General features: G+C 58.2%; 1 long non-coding RNA gene across 16 annotated transcripts in view; it reads right to left on the bottom strand.

The window, feature by feature from the left end:
* The window catches only part of LOC146080668 (uncharacterized), a 121,560-nt gene that overhangs the window by 36,634 nt on the left and 72,630 nt on the right, over window positions 1-12,296 (bottom strand). For 15 of the 16 annotated variants that reach the window (XR_014474941.1, XR_014474939.1, XR_014474934.1 and 12 more), the window contains 2 exons: window positions 11,592-11,705; window positions 1,095-1,208 (listed from right to left, as the gene is read on the bottom strand). This is a non-coding gene — a long non-coding RNA (uncharacterized LOC146080668). The remainder of the gene's footprint in view (window positions 1-1,094; window positions 1,209-11,591; window positions 11,706-12,296) is intronic. The other variant, XR_014474938.1, reaches the window with a different exon arrangement.

The following is a 12,296-nucleotide window of genomic DNA, read 5'->3' as shown; positions in this document are numbered from 1 at the left end:
CCCTCTCACCCTACACCACCCCAAACTCCCTCTGTGTGCTCCCTCACCCTGCACCAACCCTCTCTAACCCTGAATTCCACGCCCTCATGCACCAATCCCCTCTCACCCTGCATCTTCCCTCACCCTGCACCAACCCACTTTCACCCTGTGTCTTCCCTCACCCTGATTCATCTCACCCTGTACCAACCTTCTCAAACCCTGCATCCCATGCCCCCCTGCACCAACCCACTCTCACCCTGCATCCTCCACCCCCTTCACCAACCCCCTCTACCCCTTCATTTTTCCGCCCCCCTTGACCAACCCCCTAAACCCAGCATTTTCCCTCAACCTGCACCAAGCCCCTCTCACCCTACACCAACCCACTCTCACCGTATTTTCCCTCACCCTGTGTCCTCTCACCCTACACCAACCCTCTCAAACCCTGCATCATATGCCCCCCTGCAACAACCCACTCTCACCCTGCATCCTCCACCCCCCTTCACCAAACCTCTCTCAATCTGCCTTCTCCGCTTCCCTTCACCAACCCCATCTCACCCAGCATTTTCCCTCACCCTGCCCCAACCCCCTCTAACCCTGTATTCTACACCCCACTTCATCAGCCCCCTCACACCCTACACCAACCCACTCTCACCCTGTGTCTTCTCTCACACTGCATCCCACGCCCCCCTGCATCAACCCCCTCTAACCTTGCATCCTCAGCCCCCCTTCACCAAACCCCTATTGCCCTGCACCAACCCTTTCTCACCCTGCATCCTCCGCCTCCCTGCACCAACCCCTGTCACTCTGTTTCCCTTATCACCCTGCATCTTCTCTCCCTGCACCAACCCTTTCTCAACCTGTGCCAACCCCCTCTTTCTTTGTGTACTCCGTCACCCTGCATTAACCGACACCCTGCACCACGCCATCTTCTCTCACCCTGCAGCCCCCTCTTACCCCGTGTCTTCTCTCACCCTGCATCTTCTCACCCTACTCCACCCACCTCTCACTCTACAAACTCCAGAACCTAAAAACATAATGTAAGGAAGAGAGTCTATAGCAAACATACATATTTGATAAATATGCATGTATGCCAGGAAGATATTATCGCGCCTCACCTGTTGTTTGTAGCTGCTCCTGCCATTGGACCTTTAGAATATGACATCACAGTAGTCCAGAGATGTAGCTGGGTAAGTTGTTGACATTAAAATTCCTTTGAGGAGAAGTCCGACCTGAAAAAAATAGAAAAGGGGCGCGATAATATGTTCATGACATACATGCATATTTATTTTTACTGTGTCTTACATCTATCTCATCCCTGCACCCTCCCTCACCGTGCGTCTTCCATGCCACCCTTCGTCTTTCATGCCACCCTGCACCACCACCCTCTCACCCTGCGTCTTCCCCCACTCTGCACACCCCCCTCATCCTGCATCTTCCCTCACCCAGTGTACTCTATCCCTGCACCAATCCCCTCCAACCCTGCATCCTCCGTCCCCATGGACCAGCCCCTTCTCACCCTGTTTCCTCCGCCCCCTCTCACCATGCAACTTCCCTCACCCTGCATCAAAACCCTCTAAGCATACACCAACCCTCTCTCACCGTGCACAAACCCTATCTAACCCTGCATCCCATGAACCCCTGCACCAACTCCTTCACCCTGCATCCTCCACCCCCCTTCACCAAACCCCTCTCACCATGCATCCTCTGCCCCCCTGTACCCACCCCCTTTCATCATGTATCCTCAGCCCCCTCTCACCCTACATCTTCCCTCACCCTGCACCAACCACCTCTCACCCTGTGTCTTCCCTAACCCTGTGTCCTCTCGCCCAGCACCAACCCTCTCTAACCCTGCATTTTACGGCCCCCTGCACCAACCCCCTCTCACCCTGCATCAAACACACCCCTGCACCAACCCCCTCACCCTGCATAATATACCCCCTGCACCAAACCACTCTCACCCTGCATTCTCTGCCCCCCTGCACTAACCCCCTCTCACCCTATGGCCTCCGCACCCTTCACTTACCCCATCTCACCCTGCATCTTCCCTCACCCTGCACCAACCCCTCACCCTACACCAACCCAATCTCACCCTGTGTCTTCCATCACCCTGCAACAACCCTCTCTAACCCTGCATTCCACACCCCCCTGCACCAACCCGCTCTCATCCTTCACCCCCCTTCACGAATTCCCTCACGCCCTGCACCAACCCTCTCTCACCCTTCACCCCCCTTCACGAATTCCCTCACGCCCTGCACCAACCCTCTCTCACCCTGCGTCATCAACCCCCTCAAACCCTGCATCTTCCATCACCCTGTGTCCTCTCACCCTGCACCCACCCTCTCCAAATCTACATCCCACGCCCCCCTGCACCAACCCTCTCTCACCCTAAGTCCTCCACCCCCTTCATCAACCCCCTCAAACCCTGCATCTTCCCTCACCCTGCACCAATCCACTTTCACCCTGTGTCCTCTCACCCTGCACCAACCGTCTCAAACCCTGCATCCTATGCCCCCCTGCACCAACCCACTCTGACCCTGCATCCTCCACCCCCCTTCACCAACTCTCTCACCCTGCATTCTCCGCTTCCCTTCACCAACCCCATCTCACCCAGCATTTCCCTCACCCTACAGCAACCCCCTCTAAACCTGCATTCTCCACCCCCCTTCACCAACCCCCTAACACCCTACACCAACCCACTCTCACCCTGCATCCCACGCCCCCCTGCATCAACCCCCTCTTACCTTGCATCCTCAGCCCCCCTTCAACAAACCGCTATTGCCCTGCACCAACCCTTTCTCACCCTGCATCCTCCGCCTCCCTGCACCAACCCGTCACACTGTTTCCCATATCACCCTGCATCTTCTCTCCCTGCACAAACCCCTTTGCCAACCCCCTCTAGCCTTGCATCCTCTGCCTCTCTGCATAAACCACCTCTCACCCTGCGTACTCCACCCCCTTCACCAAACCCCTCTCACCCTGCACCAACCCCCATCTCACCCCAAGTCTTCCCTCATCCTGTGTCCTCTCACCCTGCACCAACCCTCTCTAACCCTGCTTCCCATGCCCCCCTGCACTAACCCTCTCTCACCCTACATCCTCCACCCCCCTTCACTAAACCCCTCTCACCCTGCACCAACTATACCTCATCCTGCATCCTCCACCCCCCTTCACCAAACCCCTCTCACCATGCATCCTCTGCCCCCCTGTACCCACCCCCTTTCACCCTGTATCCTCAGCCCCCTCTCACCCTACATCTTCCCTCACCCTGCACCAACCACCTCTCACCCTGTGTCTTCACTAACACTGTGTCCTCTCGCCCAGCACCAACCCTCTCTAACCCTGCATTTTACGCCCCACGGCACCAACCCCCTATCACCCTGCATCCAACACCCCCCTGCACCAACCCCATCACCCTGCATAATATAACCCCCTTCACCATACCCCTCTCACCCTGCATCTTCTGTCCCCTGCACTAACCCCCACTCACCCTATGGCCTCCGCCCCCTTCACTTACCCCATCTCACCCTGCATCTTGCCTCACCCTGCACCAACCCCTCTCACCCTACACCGACCCAATCTCACCCTGTGTCTTCCCTCACCCTGCAACAACCCTCTCTAACCCTGCATTCCACACCCCCCTGCACCAACCCCCTCTCACCCTGCAACAACCCCTGCTTACCCTACACCAACCTACTCTCACCCTGTGTCCTCTCACCCTGCACCAACCCTCTCCAAATCTGCATCCCACGCCCCCCTGCACCAACCCCCTCTCACCATGCATCCTTCACCCCCCTTCACGAATTCCCTCACGCCCTGCACCAACCCGCTCTCACCCTGCGTCCTCCAACCCCTTCATCAATCCCCTCAAACCCTGCATCTTCCCTCACCCTGCAGCAACCCACTTTCACCCTGTGTCCTCTTACCCTGCACCAACCCCTCTCACCCAGCATTTTCCCTCACCCTACACCAACCACCTCTCAACCTGCATCCTCCGCGCCCCCCCTCTGCAACAACCCCATTTCACCATGTCCTCCGCCCCCTCTCACCCTGCATCTTCTCTCACCCTGCACCAACCACCTCACCCTACACCAACCCACTCTAACCCTGTGTCTTTCCTTACCCTGCATCAACCCCCTCTAACCCTGCATCCCACACCCTCCTGCACCAACCCCCTCTCACCCTGCAACAACCCCTGCTCCCCCTACACCAACCACCTCTCACCCTATGTCATCCGCCCCCTTCACATACCCACTCCCACCCTGCACCAACCCTCTCCCTGAACCAACCCCCTCACCCTACACCACCCCAATCTCCCCCTGTGTCCTCCCTCACCCTGCACCAACCCTCTCTAACCCTGAATTGCACGCCCCCATGCACCAACTCCCTCTCACCCTGCATCTTCCCTTACCGTGCACCAACCCATGCTCACCCTACACCAACCCACTTTCACCCTGCGTCTTCAATTACCCTGTGTCCTCTCACTCTGCACCAACCCTCTCTAACCCTGCATCCTCCAACCCCTTCATCAACCCCCTCAAACCCTGCATCTTCCCTCACCCTGCAGCAACCCACTTTCACCCTGTGTCCTCTCACCCTGCACCAACCATCTCAAACCCTGCATCCTATGCCCCCTGCACCAACCCCCTCTCACCCTGCATCCTTCACCCCCCTTCACGAATTCCCTCACGCCCTGCACCAACCCTCTATCACCCTTCACCCCCCTTCACAAATTCCCTCACGCCCTGCACCAACTCTCTCTCACCCTGCGTCATCAACCCCCTCAAACGCTGCATCTTCCCTCACCCTGCAACAACCCTCTCTAACCCTGCATTCCATGCCCCCCTGCACCAACCCCCTCTCACCCTGCAACAACCCCTGCTCACCCTACACCAACCCACTCACCCTGTGTCCGCTCACCCTGCACCCACCCTCTCCAAATCTACATCCCACGCCCCCCTGCACCAGCCCCCTCTCACCCTGCATCCTTCACCCCCCTTCACGAATTCCCTCACGCCCTGCACCAACCCTCTCTCACCTTCACCCCCTTCACGAATTCCCTCACGCCCTGCACCAACCCTCTCTCACCCTGCGTCATCAACCCCCTCAAACCCTGCATCTTCCCTCACCATGCAACAACCCTCTCTAACCCTGCATTCCATGCCCCCCTGCACCAACCCCCTCTCACCCTGCAACAACCCCTGCTCACCCTACACAAACCCACTCACCCTGTGTCCTCTCACCCTGCACCCACCCTCTCCAGATCTACATCCCACGCCCCCCCTGCACCAACCCCCTCTCACCCTGCATCCTTCACCCCCCTTCACGAATTCCCTCACGCCCTCCACCAACCCTCTCTCACCCTTCAGCCCCCTTCACGAATTCCCTCACGCCCTGCACCAACCCTCTCTCACCCTGCATCATCAACCCCCTCAAACCCTGCATCTTCCCTCACCCTGCACCAACCCACTTTCACCCTGTGTCCTCTCACCCTGCACCAACCGACTCAAACCCTGCATCCTATGCCCCCTGCACCAACCCACTCTCACCCTGCATCCTCCACCCCCATTCACCAACCCTCTCGCACACTGCATTCTCCTCGTCCCTTCACCAACCCCATCTCACCCAGCATTTTTCCTCACCCTGTATCAGCACCCTCTACCCATGCATTCTCTTCCCCCTTGACCAACTCCCTCTGACCCTGCATCTTCCCCCAACCTGCACCTACCCCCTCTCACCCTACACCAACCCACTCTCACCGTGTCTTCCCTCACCCGGTGTCCTCTCACCCTGCACCAACCCTCTCAAACCCTGCATCCTATGCCCCCCTGCACCAACCCACTCTCATCCTGCATCCTCCACCCCCTTTCACCAACTCTCTCACCCTGCATTCAACGCTTCCCTTCACCAACCCCATCTCACCCAGCATTTCCCTCACCCTACAGCAACCCCCTCTAAACCTGCATTCTCCGCCCCCTTCACCAACCCCCTAATACCCTACACCAACCCACTCTCACCCTGCACCCACCCTCTCCAAATCTACATCCCACGCCCCCCTGCACCAACCCCCTCTCACCCTGCATCCTTCACCCCCTTCACGAATTCCCTCACGCCCTGCACCAACCCTCTCTCACCCTGCGTCATCAACCCCCTCAAACCCTGCATCTTCCCTCACCCTGCAACACCCCTCTCTAACCCTGCATTCCATGCCCCCCTGCACCAACCCCCTCTCACCCTGCAACAACCCCTGCTCACCCTACACCAACCCACTCACCCTGTGTCATCTCACCCTGCACCCACCCTCTCCAAATCTACATCCGACGCCCCCCTGCACCAACCCCATCTCACCCTGCATCCTTCACCCCCCTTCACGAATTCCCTCACGCCCTGCACCAACCCTCTCTCAACTTCACCCCCTTCACGAATTCCCTCACGCCCTGCACCAACCCTCTCTCACCCTGCGTCATCAACCCCCTCAAACCCTGCATCTTCCCTCACCCTGCAACACCCCTCTCTAACCCTGCATTCCATGCCCCCCTGCACCAACCCCCTCTCACCCTGCAACAACCCCTGCTCACCCTACTCCAACCCACTCACCCTGTGTCCTCTCACCCTGCACCCACCCTCTCCAAATCTACATCCCAAGCCCCCCTGCACCAACCCCCTCTCACCCTGCATCCTTCACCCCGCTTCAAAAATTCCCTCACGCCCTGCACCAACCCTCTCTCACCTTCACCCCCTTCACGAATTCCCTCACGCCCTGCACCAACACTCTCTCACCCTGCATCATCAACCCCCTCAAACCCTGCATCTTCCCTCACCCTGCAACAACCCTCTCTAACCCTGCATTCCTTGCCCCCCGACACCAACCCCCTCTCACCCTGCAACAACCCCTGCTCACCCTACACCAACCCACTCACCCTGTGTCCTCTCACTCTGCACCCACCCTCTCCAAATCTACATTCTACGCCCCCCCCTGCACCAACCCCCTCACCTTGCATCCTTCACCCCCACTTCACAAATTCCCTCACGCCCTGCACCAACCCTCTCTCACCCTTCACCCCCCTTCATGAATTCCCTCACGCCCTGCACCAACCCTCTCTCACCCTGCGTCATCAACCCCCTCAAACCCTGCATCTTCCCTCACCCTGCACCAACCCACTTTCACCCTGTGTCCTCTCACCCTGCACCAACCGTCTCAAACCCTGCATCCTATGCCCCCTGCACCAACCCACTCTCACCCTGCATCCTCCACCCCCATTCACCAACCCTCTCGCACCCTGCATTCTCCTCGTCCCGTCACCAACCCCATCTCACCCAGCATTTTTCCTCACCCTGTATCAACCCCCTCTAACCCTGCATTCTCCTCCCCCTTGACCAACTCCCTCTGACCCTGCATCTTCCCCCAACCTGCACCAACTCCCTCTCACCCTACACCAACCCACTCTCACCGTGTCTTCCCTCACCCGGTGTCTTCTCACCCTGCACCAACCCTCTCAAACCCTGCATCCTATGCCCCCCTGCACCAACCCACTCTCATCCTGCATCCTCCACCCCCCTTCACCAACTCTCTCACCCTGCATTCTCCGCTTCCCTTCACCAACCCCATCTCACCCAGCATTTCCCTTACCCTACAGCAACCCCCTCTAAAACTGCATTCTCCGCCCCCCTTCATTAACCCCCTAACACCCTACACCAACCCACTCTCACCCTGCACCCACCCTCTCCAGATCTACATCCCACGCCCCCCTGCACCAACCCCCTCTCACCCTGCATCCTTCACCCCCCTTCACGAATTCCCTCACGCCCTGCACCAACCCTCTCTCACCCTTCACCCCCCTTCACAAATTCCCTCACGCCCTGCACCAACCCTCTCTCACCCTGCGTCATCAACCCCCTCAAACCCTGCATCTTCCCTCACCCTGCAACAACCCTCTCTAACCCTGCATTCCATGCCCCCCTGCACCAACCCCCTCTCACCCTGCAACAACCCCTGCTCACCCTACACCAACCCACTCACCCTGTGTCCGCTCACCCTGCACCCACCCTCTCCAAATCTACATCCCACGCCCCCCTGCACCAACCCCTTCTCACCCTGCATCCTTCACCCCCCTTCACGAATTCCCTCACGCCCTGCACCAACCCTCTCTCACCTTCACCCCCTTCACAAATTCCCTCACGCCCTGCACCAACCCTCTCTCACCCTGCGTCATCAACCCCCTCAAACCCTGCATCTTCCCTCACCCTGCAACAACCCTCTCTAACCCTGCATTCCATGCCCCCCTGCACCAACCCCCTCTCACCCTACACCAACCCACTCACCCTGTGTCCTCTCACCCTGCACCCATCCTCTCCAGATCTACATCCCACGCCCCCCCTGCACCAACCCCCTCTCACCCTGCATCCTTCACCCCCCTTCACGAATTCCCTCACGCCCTGCACCAACCCCCTCTCACCCTGCATCCTTCACCCCCCTTCACGAATTCCCTCACGCCCTGCACCAACCCTCTCTCACCCTGCATCATCAACCCCCTCAAACCCTGCATCTTTCCTCACCCTGCACCAACCCACTTTCACCCTGTGTCCTCTCACCCTGCACCAACCGTCTCAAACCCTGCATCCTATGCCCCCTGCACCAACCCACTCTCACCCTGCATCCTCCACCCCCATTCACCAACCCTCTCGCACACTGCATTCTCCTCGTCCCTTCACCAACCCCATCTCACCCAGCATTTTTCCTCACCCTGTATCAACCCCCTCTAACCCTGCATTCTCCTCCCCCTTGACCAACTCCCTCTGACCCTGCATCTTCCCCCAACCTGCACCAACCCCCTCTCACCCTACACCAACCCACTCTCACCGTGTCTTCCCTCACCCGGTGTCCTCTCACCCTGCACCAACCCTCTCAAACCCTGCATCCTATGCCCCCCTGCACCAACCCACTCTCATCCTGCATCCTCCACCCCCCTTCACCAACTCTCTCACCCTGCATTCTCCGCTTCCCTTCACCAACCCCATCTCACCCAGCATTTCGCTCACCCTACAGCAACCCCCTCTACAACTGCATTCTCCGCCCCCCTTCACCAACCCCCTAACACCCTACACCAACCCACTCTCACCCTGCACCCACCCTCTCCAAATCTACATCCCACGCCCCCCTGCACCAACCCCCTCTCACCCTGCATCCTTCACCCCCCTTCACGAATTCCCTCACGCCCTGCACCAACCCTCTCTCACCCTTCACCCCCCTTCACGAATTCCCTCACGCCCTGCACCAACCCTCTCTCACCCTGCGTCATCAACCCCCTCAAACCCTGCATCTTCCCTCACCCTGCAACAACCCTCTCAAACCCTGCATCCTATGCCCCCCCTGCACCAACCCACTCTCATCCTGCATCCTCCACCCCCCTTCACCAACTCTCTCACCCTGCATTCTCTGCTTCCCTTCACCAACCCCATCTCACCCAGCATTTCCCTCACCCTAAAGCAACCCCCTCTAAACCTGCATTCTCCGCCCCCTTCACCAACCCCCTAACACCCTACACCAACCCACTCTCATCCTGCATCCCACGCCCCCCTGCATCAACCCCCTCTCACCTTACATCCTCAGCCCCCCTTCAACAAACCGCTATTGCATTGCACCAACCCTTTCTCACCCTGCATCCTCCGCCTCCTTGCACCAACCCCTGTCACTCTGCTTCCCATATCACCCTGCATCTTCTCTCCCTGCACAAACCCCTTCTCGCCCTGTGCCAACCCCCTCTAGCCTTGCATCCTCTGCCACTCTGCATAAACCACCTCTCACCCTGCGTACTCCACCCCCTTCACCAAACCCCTCTCACCCTGCACCAACCCCCATCTCACCCCGAGTCTTCCCTCATCCTGTGTCCTCTCACCCTGCACCAACCCTCTCTAACCCTAATTCCCATGCCCCCCTGCACTAACCCTCTCTAACCCCACATCCTCCACCCCCCTTCACTAAACCCCTCTAATCCTGCACCAACCCTACCTCATCCTGCATACTCCGCCCCCCTGCACCAAACCCCTCTCACCCTGCATCCTTCACGAACTCCCTCTCACCCTGCACCAACCTTCTCTCACCCTGCATCCTCTGCCCCCCTGAACCAACCCCCTCTCACCCTGCGTTCTCCACCCCTTCATCAACCCCCTCACCCTGCACCAACCCACTTTCACCCTGTGTCTTCCCTCACCCTGTGTCCTCTCACCCTGTACCAATCCTCTCAAACCCTGCATCCCATGCCCCCCTTCACCAACCCCTCTCACCCAGCATTTTCCCTCACCCTACACCAACCACCTCTCAACCTGCATCCTCCGTGCCCCCCCTCTGCACAAACCCCATTTCACCGTGTCCTCCGCCCCCTCTCACCCTGCATCTTCTCTCACCCTGCACCAACCACCTCACCCTACACCAACACTCTCTAACCCTGTGTCTTCCCTCACCCAGCATCAACCCCCTCTAACCCTGCATTCCACACCCCCCTGCACCAACCCCCTCTCACCCTGCAACAACCCCTGCTCCCCCTACACCAACCCCCTCTCACCCTATGTCCTCCGCCCCCTTCACTTACCCGCTCTCACCCTGAACCCACCCCCTCTCACCCTACACCACCCCAAACTCCCTCTGTGTGCTCCCTCACCCTGCACCAACCCTCTCTAACCCTAAATTCCACGCCCTCATGCACCAATCCCCTCTCAACCTGCATCTTCCCTCACCCTGCACCAACCCACTTTCACCCTGTGTCTTCCCTCACCCTGAGTCATCTCACCCTGTACCAACCTTCTCAAACCCTGCATCCCATGCCCCCCTGCACCAACCCACTCTCACCCTGCATCCTCCACCCCCTTCACCAACCCCCTCTACCCCTTCATTTTTCCGCCCCCCTTGACCAACCCCCTAAACCCAGCATTTTCCCTCAACCTGCACCAAGCCCCTCTCACCCTACACCAACCCACTCTCACCGTATCTTCCCTCACCCTGTGTCCTCTCACCCTACACCAACCCTCTCAAACCCTGCATCATATGCCCCCCTGCAACAACCCACTCTCACCCTGCATCCTCCACCCCCCTTCACCAAACCTCTCTCAATCTGCCTTCTCCGCTTCCCTTCACCAACCCCATCTCACCCAGCATTTTCCCTCACCCTGCCCCAACCCCCTCTAACCCTGCATTCTACACCCCACTTCACCAACCCCCTCACACCCTACAGCAACCCACTCTCACCCTGTGTCTTCTCTCACATTGCATCCCACGCCCCCCTGCGTCAACCCCCTCTAACCTTGCATCCTCAGCCCCCCTTCACCAAACCCCTATTGCCCTGCACCAACCCTTTCTCAACCTGTGCCAACCCCCTCTATCTTTGTGTACTCCGTCACCCTGCATCCACCGACACCCTGCACCACGCCATCTTCTCTCACCCTGCAGCCCCCTCTTACCCCGTGTCTTCTCTCACCCTGCATCTTCTCACCCTACACCACCCACCTCTCACTCTACAAACTCCAGAACCTAAAAACATAATGTAAGGAAGAGAGTCTATAGCAAACATACATATTTGATAAATTTGCATGTATGCCAGGAAGATATTATCGCGCCTCACCTGTTGTTTGTAGCTGCTCCTGCCGTTGGACCTTTAGAATATGACATCACAGTAGTCCAGAGATGTAGCTGGGTAAGTTGTTGACATTAAAATTCCTTTGAGGAGAAGTCCGACCTGAAAAAAATAGAAAAGGGGCGCGATAATATGTTCATGACATACATGCATATTTATTTTTACTGTGTCTTACATCTATCTCATCCCTGCACCCTCCCTCACCGTGCGTCTTCCATGCCACCCTTCGTCTTTCATGCCACCCTGCACCACCACCCTCTCACCCTGCGTCTTCCCCCACTCTGCACACCCCCCTCATCCTGCATCTTCCCTCACCCAGTGTACTCTAACCCTGCACCAATCCCCTCTAACCCTGCATCCTCCATCCCCATGGACCAGCCCCTTCTCACCCTGTTTCCTCCGCCCCCTCTCACCATGCAACTTCCCTCACCCTGCACCAAAACCCTCTAAGCATACACCAACCCTCTCTCACCGTGCACAAACCCTATGTAACCCTGCATCCCATGAACCCCTGCACCAACTCCTTCACCCTGCATCCTCCACCCCCCTTCACCAAACCCCTCTCACCATGCATCCTCTGCCCCCCTGTACCCACCCCCTTTCACCCTGTATCCTCAGCCCCCTCTCACCCTACATCTTCCCTCACCCTGCACCAACCACCTCTCACCCTGTGTCTTCCCTAACCCTGTGTCC

Source organism: Crinia signifera, chromosome 5 (genome assembly GCF_055691185.1).
Source record: "Crinia signifera chromosome 5, ASM5569118v1, whole genome shotgun sequence".
NCBI lineage: Eukaryota > Metazoa > Chordata > Amphibia > Anura > Myobatrachidae > Crinia > Crinia signifera.
The sequence above is the reverse complement of the archived record's forward strand: the minus strand, read 5'-3'. Positions and strand labels throughout refer to the sequence as shown.